Below are 13,365 nucleotides of genomic sequence, written 5' to 3' on the forward strand. Positions count from 1 at the left end.
GAGTAAATCAATAAAGAAATGCACTAAGTATAATTCAATTGTTAGACAGAGTTTTAACAGTTTCATTCTGCATGCTGCAGCACAAATTGCTTAAAAATATGAGCATAACGGTCCAAAATCTTTATCTTTACAAGAGCAGAGTGCTCTAAAATGCTTATCGAAGAACTGTTTAAACATTCACTGGCTTTATCTTTGGCTTAATGTATTTAGGACAACTTAATTTGGTAAATATTGTTGCGCATAAAATTGTGAATTAGGTAAAATACATATCACTTCAACCGCTCCGGTGGCCTAGTGGTTAGAGCGTCCGCCTCAGATGAGGTAGGTCGTGGGTTAGATCGCCGGCCGAGTCATACCGAAGACTTAAAAAAGTGGTACTAACAGCTGCCTCGCTTGATGTTCAGCATTAAGAGGTTAGTGTTAGGACTGGTCGGGCTGGTGTCAGGATAATGTGACTGGGTGGGACATCATGCTAAATGTCTGCGGCATGATGCCCCAGTGCTAAACATCACTTTAAACTGTCACACTGCAGACATCATAGCGATATGACTGAAAAATTGTTAAAGCTACGTTAAAAATCCAAATCACACACACACATATCACTTCTTTTCTTCTTTGAGGTTTTTTTGGAATAACCATGTTCTCAATGTCAGCAAAGTTTTATGTCTTTAGATAAACATGCTAGTAATTTTAGAAAAGCTTTATGTCTTCCAGAAGGTGCGCAATGGGCTGCGTTTCGTTCTGCCTTTTCATGCTGTGAGAATGTAGTTCTTTCACAGTTTTGATTCCGTGGGATACCACAATGATGTCAAATGAGAAAATTGCGATTTCAGTTTGCTTTTAGAAAAATGTCAATTGTGACTATAGATCATGTAGTGGACTATGTTATCTTGTTTCTCAAAATTATTATTTCCTTCTGTAAGATATGAGCTGAATCATTTGTATTATCGTTGTGTCCAGTATTTTATTTGGACTGGAACTTATTCATTCAAATTATTTAATTTTCTCTGTAAATGCAAATTGCTCAAAAATAGCATCCATGGAAATAGAATCTTGGATTGATAGTGAAATTCATCTAAAGCTATATTATTGAATATATTATTGTGATTCAATAAAATACTACTTGCACATCACCACGACACAGACCACCAGAGGCACATCGTTACTTCCAGTGTTGAATTTTTTTAAAAATACTACTAATATTTGTTCAGAACTTTAACCATTAGCAATTGTGTTCGAACCTCTAGGATTATTTGGGATTTATTTCGCAATACTGTAAGTTATTTATATATTTTTCACTTTGTTGAATTTCACAAAGCCTGTTGCTTCTCACTTTTCTATTACTTAATTGAAGACCAAATAGTCATAATAATAGTGTGCATCCTGTGGTAGTTACGTATGGAATACATAACTCACCATCCTCGATTTACTTTAGTTATTAATTATCTATGTTGCCATTGTGCCATACGGGTTGTCTATCCATCCCATACTCCATGGAGTATTTCTGTCTTCCTAAAATGCCTGATAGTAACTATGTCTTAAATTATGTGCAAACGTTTAAATTTGTTTCGTAATCGTAGAGATTATTTTGATTTTATTTATATTTTCGTTAATCGGGAAATGTGTTGATGCGATTTGTTTTTGCTACAGACAAGATGGTTCTCATTTATATAAAAGGGTTTAGCCTTGCAAACAGCCTAACCACATACCTTTCGATCTGATATTCTGCAGTGTCCTCTACAAGTACGAATGTATCACGTATTGTGTACTGGTTTATCTTAAGTACATCTTGATTCATTTTCAACAGAATGGATGACCTAACTTAGAATCCCTCCGGAAAGAAAGAAACAATATCAGTTAATGGCATTTTAGATGGAGTTGGATCCGGAATCTATCTTATATTTCAAGCTTTCCTACACGATCAAGATATTTTAATTAACAGCTTACAAAGAGAAGAAAGAAAGAAAGAAAAAACAGACACAGATTACATGAGATTTTTATCTTGAATACTCAGCGCACCTTTTACAATGCCAATCGTATGTTTTATGTTACCATTTTAAACAAGCGTTAATTTCAACTAAAGAAGTCAGATGCCGCTGAAACGTTCTATATATTCCTGAAATGATTTAAATTGGTTTTTCTGGACTATTCCTTCAGGTTCTTACTGGAACGGACGCTTAGGACAGCTCCATTATTTTCTTATTACCTTACATTGAAGATCTTATAATGTATAGTTTGCACGGTACTAGGACAAAATGGTAGCGGACAAAATGGTACGGACAAAATGGTATGGACAAAATGTTAAGTGGATATAATGGTATTGGACAAATTGGTATGGATAAAATGGTGCGGACAAAATGGTACGGATAAAATGGTATGGAACAAAATGGTACTAGGATTAATTGGTATAGACAAAATGGTATGGTTAAAATGTTGCAGAGGTCGAGGCTTATTTGTTTAAGATAGAATTAGGGATTAGCTTAATTGCCCCTCCTATGACTGGAAAAAAATGTATTAAAAAAATTTAACAAATGGAATGAACGATTTAGGAAAAACGTTTGCACATAAAAATAGAAAAACGTATTATAAAAAATGGGGATGCTGCCGCGAGTTTTGAACCGCACCGCCACCTCTTCTCTGTCAGCTTTGACACACAGAAAGACAAATGTGGATGTATATGTGTAAGATTAAGATATATATTGAGATGTTGTTCGTGCGTGCGTATTTCAGCATGAATTATTACTCAGAAATCATTATATAATTTGCTTTTCATTCACATAAATTAGTCTTACAAATACATGCCAACGAACTAAAAACATAGTGATACATGGAAAAGACCACATAATTGGACACAATAACCTGTGTAAACGGCGAAACAATCGTCCGTCCAGGCAAACACACATTTAATTACATGATATTCTATCACCGACAAGTTTGGAGAAAAAATAGGTATGTTAAAGAGTCTAATAAAATAGTTCTACATGAATTATCCCTTTACCCCTTTACTGAACGGAAAAGGACTTTTCAGTTTTATATTTTTTTTCAACAGATATCTGATTAACCGGAATACGAAAAAGGTTAAGTAGTTTCAATATATTATGTTGATGTTTTACAAAAGGCCTTCGGTTTCATAATGGTCTTGCCAATACTGATATATATATATATATATATATATATATATATATATATATATATATATATATATATATATATATATATATATATATATATATATATATATATATATATATATATATATATATATATATATATATATATATATATATATATATATATATATATATGTATACGAAAACTTATGAATAAATAGAGAAAAACAGTTTTATTAATATTTGTATTATGTATAATGTATCATTTTTAATATATTATACCCTGATATAATATTACAGTTTCTTCGATATTCCATCAGAGCTCAAATTATATACTTACAATAACATAAATAAATTAGTATTCTATAAATAATTGATCACAATATATTGAAAGCTTATTTCATAATGCCTTTTCTTTCTAAGTTAATTAGTAAACTTTTATATATATATCTGTATGTCTCTCTGTGGGTGGGTGGATGGGTGTAAATTTTCTGATATAATGTCGAAAGACTTAAATACAAATATAGCCTTTAATTTGCCTCTTATTGTATAGGTTTCGACATGGTATGTTTCTGAGAAACATGGAGTATGTCGTTTCATAATCTTTTGGAGGGATATAAAATGCATAGCTTTGTGCGTAAAAAGAAAATCTCGGTAGGAACTCATGGAGTATAACAGTATTTGTTAGGAAACATTTAGTAGTAGAAGGTATAATTTGAAGAATATGCACTGGTATGCAAGATTGTGTCGTGTTGCATATTTCTTCTAATTTACTATATAATACCCGAAACATTGATTTTATATATTTCACCAGAGAGATTGCAAGTTTATGACGATTATAAAGATAATGGAATTGATTTATTTATTGACAAATCAGAAAACATAAAATCTATATATCAAGAAGATGATATATTTATTGCTGGAGATTTTAATGCTGGTATGAAAGCTTTTCTGGACTTTAGACCTGATGATACTTTGGAATGGATGAAGGCACATATGATGGCGAAAAAAGAAATTCTGCAACGTAATTCAGAAGACTGTGAAACACGCAGCAACTTTGGTTTGGCCTTTGTAGAAATGTGCCAAAAAATGAATTACTTAATGGTAATCCTTTGAATGATAATGATGGGAATGTAACATGCATTGTAAATAATGGCTTCATCACAGTGAATGAAACTGTAGTTTCTACAGAGCTGGTTCACTTTATATCAAACTCGTATTGATGACAAGAGACCAATGCTCTCATAATGCGGTCTGTTGCAGCTTACAAATTGCTGAGAAATATTTGTACTATAATAGATCAGGTTAAAGGAGCTTATGTATATAATAAAAGTGAAGGCAACGTTATCGATGACTTTAACGACGTTGCCGACTATAAAGATGGGTACTTTTTTATTGAAAGACATAAATCGAGAATCTTTACCTCAACGTTTCGAGCAGAAATTTTTTGGACATCTCCAAGACATAAATAATTTACAACATATATATATATATATATATATATATATATATATATATATATATATATATATATATATATATATATATATATATATATATATATATATATATATATATATATATATATATATATATATATGTGTGTGTGTGTGTGTGTGTGTGTGTGTGTGTGTGTGTGTGTGTGTATTATGCACTCGTGTGTAGCAGACACACACGCACATGACGACCTAATAATTAATTATCATCTATCTGCAGTCATTCCGGATTCTTATAAAAGAAATCAAGGTATATAGGGTTAATTATTAAGGATTTGTAAATATACACCAGACAGAACGGAAAGTGCTATCCCTGGATTCTATAGAAGAATGCTTGATAATAGTAGGCAGAATTAATATTTAATACAAATAATACTATGATACAGGTTAGAGAATATTTAATTCGTACTTTACGGAGATTAGAATAAATGTGCAGATAGATGAGAATGAATTCTCATAATTGTAAAAGTGATTTCTATACACATTTTTCAAGAAACAGTCAATACCTGGTTTGGTTGGTATTTTGCCTTAAAGGATTTTTGTTGGCCAGGAAGCCATCTGTAAAGTGGACAGCTTCTGACAAATCTCGTTGTGTTGTTATAATACGGTCAGACTTTGCTCTGTAAATACCATTGTTATCATGAAATAGACGGCCAGGGAACTTGAGATAATCGAGTGTGTGACTCAAGCACTTTGCTCGTCAGCTTTGTGTAAATCAAACTCAATATTTTGATTAACTTATGCTGAAAATAGACCACCCTCGAGAAACGATGCACGCGGCGACGAAACCCGATCAGAGTTTCGTTCATATATAATGCATTAACATTGTACTAGCCAAATCTGCTCAATAAAAGTTTCATATCACACTGCTGATGAAGGAATTACATATTAGCCGATTCCGAAACGACCAACAAGACTTTTGCTTGCGCAAAATAGTCTAGAATGAAGCTTTTCGGCGCTCAGAAGCAGACTAATGACGCTATCTGTACAAAACCCAAAACTGCGCAGTATTACCAGTCTACCGGTTTAGCATGGCATTTTATCCGGTGGTACGTAGCATGGTACTTTTCCAATCACCAGTACGTTGGTAGTTTCCGCCAGTAAGGAATGTACTCAAATTCCTTAATAATCTTGTTGCGAATTTAATATCAACAGCATGATTTCATTTTTTATGGAAAAATTATTTGACAAAATTATTACATTTTCTAACAAACCATACGAATCGCAGCAGCGTGTATGCAGCGATATTTATTCACACATCGTCGACAGTTTAATGTCTTTCCCACGAAAAGCCAAGCATTTTGATTTTTCAAGTCATATTTAATGTTATACCAATTAATATGTACTTATTAAATATGATTGTGAATTTTTAAAACTAAAAATGTTCGCAGAGAGGATTTTGTAAACGTGTCCAATGTGTGGTTAGCCCTGATACTGGGGCTCATGAGGTTATAACTTTTTTTCTGAATAAGGGTATGACACGCTTCCAATATCCGGATGATTCTTCCTGCTTCCGCTTTATCATTTTTGTCCCTCTTGTCTACATAATTATTGTTAACATTGTCTTGCTTTGCTTTGCATTCTTGCTTGTGCAATTTGGTGCACCTTGCTTATCAGCTGAGCTGCCAGTATTATGTTCTTATTATTGTCAATATATATTTTATCACCATATCAGTAGTAAGTAACAAATATACCATCACCACCATAATATGGTGCTGAAACTGTATTGTAATCTTTATTCAGGGCCGGAATCTTGCTGGACTAAAATTTATTTTCGTAACAAATTATCATGAGTTTTTTGAACAATATAAACGTTATATGCAATCGATGTTCTGTTTTAAGATCTGACGCAATTATTTAACCTAGATATAAAATAGTTATATATACATAACACATACATTACACGTGTATTTAACCAAAATATCCCTTGATCTGTCAGTCTGTTGTTATGTTATGGAAAGACGTATGTCTAGCATATTTTGTCTTTCTCCATTGATTGAATTTTGGCTAGGCTTCACCATTCTAAGCATTTTATTAAGATCTTCATCAAATATTTTTCTCCAGTATTTAATTGTGTAATATCCGTATTTATATGTAAACTTGTAAGCATTTAACATATCAAATCTTTGAGGGTCATTAGTTTACCAAAATCCTCGCTGTGCAATTTTATGTTCTTCCGGGCCCAACATATTTACTTATTTCTTCTGTTACAATATTACCAGTGATACTTAAGAATACATATTAAATTTATTGCAAATAATGTTGAATTGTTTTAAATCTATGTTGATTTTTGGATAGAAATACGGATAATCGGAAATCTTACTGAATAGGGCAGTGTCAGGTCCAGTATTTGTATAAGCGGATGGGTGTTTTAAGTATTTCAAAATGTCCCTGACTTTCCTCGAATGAGCACCAAGGCTAAAGTCTGTGTCTCTATTTACTCTCAAAGTATGCATCATAACATCCAATAAACGTGAACAAGAATAAAATGATGGCCAAATTTCGTGTGACAAGTGACTGTACGTTTGTGTGTGCACGCTTGTATTAAGCCTAACCCCCACACTCGCCATCCGACCTTGCTGGGGTTTCAAACAAAAGCTTTCTTGTCTAAATGCAGATATGAAATCTGTGTACTAATCTTTATAGGTCAGGTATATGCTTGTCATTTTGTTTTCAAATATGTTTGCGTTCCTCAAAGACATTAAAAGAGATGAAAATTAGCTTAAGAATACGCTGTTAGATTTACTGTATTTTTAAAAATTCAAAGATACCGTGGTGACCCGGCAGTTTGACTTGTGAATAAAATATCCTACAGTTCCAGTCCTCACCATACCCCCACCCCCACAAGATGCAGTATAGCTCGTGTCTAGCGTGGTGAAATTGCCGTCATAGTCAATGCGTATCATGGTACCTATCTGTGCTTGCAAATGTCATTAAACTAAGGACACGGGCAACCGACGTGCGTGCAGGGGAGGCAACACCTACATATGAAGAATGACAAAGATATTATAACCTACCTTGGACTATGTCTTAAACCGAGATGTATAATTTCAGTCAACAATATGAAAAAGAAATTAAACCTCTTTCTAACGTCAGACAGCAAAATGAAAATAGAAGAATTTAGACAAGATTAAGAAGAGCAGAGATACTATATAATATGGATATATATATATATATATATATATATATATATATATATATATATATATATATATATATATATATATATATATATATATATATATATCTATCTATATATATATATATATCTATATATCTATATATATCTATATATATATATCTATATATATATATCTATATATCTATATATATCTATATATATATCTATATATATATATCTATATATATATATATATCTATATATCTATATCTATATATATATCTATATATATATATATATATATATATATCTATATATATATATATATATATATATATATATATATATATATATATATATATATATATATATATATATATATATATATATATATATATATATATATATATATATATATAATAAACAACACCAACACGTAAAATGTGTGACCGGTTTCGCTTTAATACGTCATCAGACTACTTGTTGGTTTTGTTTATTTTAGAATTTATATATATATATATATATATATATATATATATATATATATATATATATATATATATATATATATATATATATATATATATATATATATATATATATATATAGAGAGAGAGAGAGAGAGAGAGAGAGAGAGAGAGAGAGAGAGAGAGAGAGAGATACATAGATAGATAGATTCAGTTGGAATTTAAATACAAATCCTTAAATTCCATTTATTTGGAGATATTTTGCTGGGATTTGTTGGGGACATTATCCTCTTTGTCTTGTCCTACGTGTATCGTCCATGATCCTCAATTTTGTAATTCTGCTTTTAATTTTTAACAAGTTATCATTTGACCTGAGGTATATTGAAGAAACTATTTATTACGTCATATTATGTTTTGTTTTCAAAAAGACTGGTTTGACAAATCCAGAAAACAGCAAGAAAGAAGCTTCGTTGCGATTATATCGTTCACTGGCTTCTTATCGACTGTGTTATGTATATTTGACTTAATTTATTTGTTTGTTTGTCGATTTTCATTTATTATTATTCTTTTATTCCATTAGATAATATTGTAATGTAATTGTATTTACTGGATTTGATATTTTCCAGAAATTCAGTTCAGATTTTCGTAAACCTAATATTAGGAACTTTGTATCTAATGATGACCTAGTTCCTAACATTAACTGTTGATTTGATTTGGGTTTACGTGATAAATAACATGTAGCAATTATTTCGAAACTCTGGTTTTGCTAGAAGGTTGGACCACGTACCGGAATCTGTTTTGCGTCTTACATTAGTGTATAGCGGTTTCCTATAGCCCTGTTCAATAAGGTTTGTTATCTCCCCTGATTTATTAGAGGCAGTTGGGCTTTAAACACTTGAGACGTCAGAGTGTTTTTGTTTTCTTGTTGTGATCAATTTTAGTTTAATTTTTAATTTTTCTTCAGATTATTTGGATTTCAAGAGATCATTTTTCCCTGGAAATGCTTGTGCTCAAAATGAATTCTTGGATAAGGACAGTTATCGAAATTTACAGAATTCAAACACTGGAATACTATTTATTTATTTTTTTGGTTAAAAAAAAAAGGCAGACACGTCAGTACGACACTGACCACATCATTCGTCATCACTTTCCATTTTGGATTTCGCCGGGACTCGAAATCAGATTCATTAGAACATTTTAATACTAGGACTTTTATTTTTTAATTTTTGGATTTGATTCTTAAAATCGTAAGTTCTTTTTCTCATGTTTGCCTTGTTTTTCTTGGGAAATAATATATGTTAAATTTTACAAAGCTTGTTGTCTTCACTTTTTCTTGTTAGTATTTAAAAGAACCTAAACACGTAATAACTGATAATTAATAAAGTTTTAATAATAACGATGAAAAATATAGTAATCAACCTGGAGTATGTTTTATTTGTTTGTACGTCTCCGTTTATAGATTTATGAGATTTTGTGATTGTTTGATGATTTTGGGGAGGCGGTGTTGGTATCATATTTTTTTAACCTATGTAATTAACCAATTTATGTGAGCAAACATCATGATGTATATAGTATTTACGAGACTTTATAACAGAAGAAATTATTTTCGAAAATATTTCCCTCTCTTGTTTCCTAAGATAATGAATTGCCTGTGTCTTTTAGGTATACGTGTTTAGTAATTTGAGATAGGAATAAATATATGTATTACGTGTTTTAGTCGTGTTTTTGTATTGCACAACGTAAAGTGCTAATATTCGGCTCAAACAAATGTAAAACAAGAGAAAAACCATACTGGAGTGTACTTAGAGTTTCGAAATTTGTGGTCTTTAGGTGATTAGAGAAAAAGTTGCAGTAGTACTTGCGCGCTTAATAATCTTTCAGGTGGCATCGACTGTTGTCTTGAAATCCTTGGAAATAGGATAAAACATGGACTATCAAAACCACTCTCACACAGGTGTTTGATTCATTCAATATGAGACCCCTGGTGTGTAACAGTAACTTAGGTTACATGTAAAGAATGCAAACAAATTCTCCAGATACCTTCATATAATTTATACTGCTAAGGAATGAGCTATTCTTGATAGAGACTGCACATCAGAGAGTTTGCTGGTCTGATTGCTAGATATGTATGTACAACACAGAACACAGAAAGATGTGCAGGCAGCGATTTAATTATAACAGTATATACTTTAAATTTTATGGAGGTGAATGGTTTTATTTTGATGTGTTTGTGATTGTGTGATTTTGTGTGTGTGTGTGTGTGTGTGTGTGTGTGGTTAGAAAGCTCGAAAAGATCAGATGCAAATGACTTTCCTTTGTCGATAAGATACAGTAAAGAAACATAATGCTCTTAGTTATGTCTGCCTTACAAAAGAGGTATAAATGTTTTCTTCCAGTCAACAGGTCCTAAGAAATGTCTTGATGTTTGTCTCAGTTTTATATTTTGCCTATGTGTATGAAACGTGTTCAAAGCACTCACTGTGAAAACTTCATCAGAAGCCCTTTTCCTGTGATGTGCTTATACAGATAAATATAATTTATACTTCTCAAATATTCTTTAATTTTCACACTCTGCCAAAGTAGAGTTAATTTATTACTGTTATTCATATTCGTTGACTAATACATACATATATCTAAGTCCTACTGTATTGTTATAACTTCAGAAATATAATGTTAAACCACATAGATTTAAAATACCACATACTTTTGAAAATACATTAAAAATTATAGACCGACAATATTACTATTATTATTATTATTATTTATTATTATTATTATTATTATATGTTGTTGTTTTACTTGTTTAAACAGAAACAAAATTCAAATAAAGAACTGTTGTATTAAGATGTATTTTGCTGTTTAGGGAGGGGTGGTGTCTTGTTGTGTAAATATGAAAATCGAATTATTTATTTGACAAAGATGTAGAGAAGAAAACCACGTCTATATTGTAAGAGTGGCAAATTGTGCACGGGACATAACTGCAAGAACCAAGCAACGACATTTACCTCCCTTCTGTAGAATATTTGTCTTCAACATCCAAGATGGTTTTTGGCGTCCAGTGTAGAATATGCAAATGAGTTTCATTCAGATAGTGTACATTATGTAAATATACTTTCTAATCACATGGTATAACTGGAAACGTCTGAGTTACACTTTGATAAGTGTGTAACGAAAGCTACAAGCACTCAAACACATAATCTCTCTCTTTCTCTCTCTCTCTCTCTCTCTCCCTGGCTCGCTCGCTTGCTTGCTCGCTCGCACGCACGCACGCACGCACGCACACACACACTATAGCTCATGTTTTATCAAATTTAACGGGGCTTCCGTTTCTCATTAGTGACTGGAACTTAATATTATCTAACGATACCGCATAATTAAACGTCGTCATTGACAACGCCTGATGCTATTAATCACTCTTTCTAAAACAAATATATCGGATTAATTATCCAGCTAAAGCATTAGAATGTACAACATAAAGTTATGTTGTGTAATTAAGGATGCAAAATATATCTTTTTTGTCTTTCTTTTCTCTGGAAAGTCAATAAAACGTATGCACCACCCACATTGTCTGGCGACAGAAATATGCAATGAACAATATCCATTACTCCGGAATTAAAATAACGTCTGTTTAGCTATCTTGTATTTATTGTTTCTGTGTTAATTAGTGGCAATTACGACATTTCATAATAATAAAAGAAATCGAGGAATCTTACACTTTAGACACAATCATTCGAGGAAAAAAAAACGTCTAATGACCTTGGTCGTGGAAACCGAATTTTCATTATTACTCTGCTCGTTACAGAGAGGTTTAACTTCTATCAGTAAGCTGATATGTATAAAACTATTTTGAAAGTAACAAACATTTGTTCATTTACAATCGAAGTTCATGCTGTTGCACAGTTTAATTTCAATGTTTTATTTATATTATCTTTTGAGAAAAATAAAATAACGACTATGAGTAATTGCAAACCGCAAGCCTCGATATTTTATGCATTTCCTGCTTCTCCTGAAGTGAAAGGGACATATATAGTGGATCTAGAGTTAAACAAAATTCTAGTTATGAGGAATCGTTTAATCAATTTACTGTAAATCAACATTCAAATTATTGATGGAGTTGATTTTGCTTTATTTGTTATATAGTTAGGACCATAGAGTCGTAACAGTGGGAGCTGGAGAAGTGGGCGCTTGTCTCCCACTCCAACCCTGGCAAGAGGATGCTTGTTTTCCTTTTATCCTCAATATTTTGCGAGCAGGTGTTCGTTTCGAACATCATTAGTCAGATGTATATAACATTATATTAATTAATGACGATTAAGCGTTCTTACATATATCAACCTTATATGATCCTGTGTTTTTGTTTGTTTCTTGTTTTATATTTTGTATGTTTTGTTAGGGGTTTTTTTTTGGGGGGGGGTATGGAGTTGCAGCACTTTATCTGCATGTGTTTCCTTGGTTTGTGTCCTGATGTAATGGGAAATTTTATTACTCTTTCCAGTATTAACAAAGCAAGGATAATAAGCAAATTTTAAGGCTCGATACCTTCATGTATTAATGGAGAAAATGGATAAGATCTGAAGACATTAAAAACTACTGAAATCGTTTAGACGTTCCAAGATTGAGATGGTGAAAAAATTTAGTTTTCTTCATACTAATGTTATCTGGGTGGGAGCTTCTCTCAAAAGTTGATTGGTCAAGTCAGGAAATGCATTTTAGTCACGTGACAAACCTGAAGTGGAATCTTCATATGTTCAGGTAATTGAGTCTTCTAATGTCGACTGTTCATCATGCTGGCTTATATAATCTCTGTAATTTGGACTGAATATGATATTACGTGATCCAAGTTTGACGTTGCCAGGGTTGGAGTGGGAGACAAGCGCCCACTTCTCCAGAAATGCCCCATACGGCTTGCGTCTCTGATCACCTCTGTCAACTAAAATCCAGCTCATGGCCTTCGCAAGTGGCTTAGCTTCGAAGTTCGGCGGCCATGTTTCCACTAACAGGCGGTTTCACATTGACTTCAACGTCAATCCGCCAACTACTACGACGCCGTTAGTGCCATGCTGTATCGGCATTCGTCGATACCTTGGGTCCACCAGCTGCGTGGAGAGGGGTCATCTGCTGCATGGGCAACAGCTGAAAAAACATACCATCCTGCCCATGCTTCGTAGCTC

Source organism: Sinohyriopsis cumingii, chromosome 7, assembly GCF_028554795.1.
Source record: "Sinohyriopsis cumingii isolate HCF-2022 chromosome 7, ASM2855479v2, whole genome shotgun sequence".
Taxonomy (NCBI): domain Eukaryota; kingdom Metazoa; phylum Mollusca; class Bivalvia; order Unionida; family Unionidae; genus Sinohyriopsis; species Sinohyriopsis cumingii.